The sequence below is a fragment of the Cyprinodon variegatus genome, unplaced genomic scaffold (genome assembly GCF_000732505.1).
Source record: "Cyprinodon variegatus isolate N-32 unplaced genomic scaffold, C_variegatus-1.0 Scaffold1308, whole genome shotgun sequence".
Classification (NCBI taxonomy): Eukaryota; Metazoa; Chordata; class Actinopteri; order Cyprinodontiformes; family Cyprinodontidae; genus Cyprinodon; species Cyprinodon variegatus.
In genome coordinates, this window is record NW_015151761.1 from 127,933 (window position 1) to 129,476 (window position 1,544).

The following is a 1,544-nucleotide window of genomic DNA, read 5'->3' on the forward strand; positions in this document are numbered from 1 at the left end:
GCAATATAACATTATACACATGGCTCAGTTATGTAGCAAAGATGGCCGCCTTTTCTCATATGAGGAGTTTTTAACTGAATTTAATCCTCCGATTCCTCCAGGTTAATATACGAAAGTCTTTGGATCCATCTCTTCGGCTATTTGTATGCTTTTCTGGTCACGTCCTAAATGAAACATTTCTCAATTATCCTTGTTATCACCAGTGGATTCTTCTGTAGGTAAAATATGTTTTGTTGTTTCAAAAAATAAATCAATCAGATCCTTATTTCAAATGAACGTTAAAGCGGTACCTTATGCCATCTCACCATGGGGAAGATTATTGGATTACATCAACTGGAAAGAATTCTGGCTGCTTCCAAATCGATATTTGATAAATAACAGAACTAAAGAAATCTCATTTAAGGTAATCCATAACATTTCTTTTATGCAGAAACGCTTTAAAAAAACATTGATGTCACTTGCAGCTTCTGCTGTAATAATCCTGAAACACTTGTTCATCTATTCTGGAACTGCCCACTTATCCAGTCCTTCTGGTACGACATTTATTATTTAATTAAGAGAAAAATAGACAAAGATTTATTTTATTTTGGAAGACTACTATTCGGCATTAAGGGAAATTGCAAGGTTCAACCAAAGAGATCAGATAAGGTATATATAATTGACTTTATTATTATTATGGCCAAGTTTTTTTTATACCTAAATGTAAATATAGAGGCTCCAAACCGGCATTGCTGCTTTTAAGCACGAACTTAAACAATTGCCTTTGTCCTTTTTAATATTATTTAGAGCGCTGTTTCCCCCTAGCGTTAACTTTTGCCTAATAGATGAACGATATTAATTCATTTATTTTCCAGCTATATATATATATATATATATATATATATATATATATATATATATTTATTTATATTATTTAAATGTGTTTTGCAGTGATGTTTGTGTTCACCAGACAAATGTAGTTGAGCACCTTATACTACCTCTTCACTTTAGACGTTACCGTATGTTAAGCTATTCCTTGTGTTTACCTTTTGCACTGATCACTTGAATGCACACATAAACAGTTCAACTGTTCAGTTCAATATTTTTCTCATTGACAAATGTTCGTTATACTAAAAAAAAGGAATATTTACATTTTTAGAAGGTTTTAGAAAACTTTTATTATTCTAAAAAGAATGTTTACAAGTTTTCAGTGTCTGACATTTTTTTAAAATGCTACAAAAGAATGTTTACAGGTTGATATTTGCAGGCTGTGGGGATATTTCTATGATGTTTACAAGTTTTGTTGACAAAATTTTATTGTGCTAAAAAAGAATGTTTACAGTGTGTACAAGCCTTCCTTATGCACAAGTAAAATAATCCAAATGCCTTTACATCTAGGGTGATTTCTGCATCTACACCACAGTTGGACAATGATTTGTCAGGGCACAGCACACAGCGACGACCTTATCCAAGAATGTGACCTCTTCTGCTGCACAGGGTAAAACCATTGTAATAGGAACAGTTCCATTTAAGAATTTGTACTTTTCACATACATTTCCAATCAC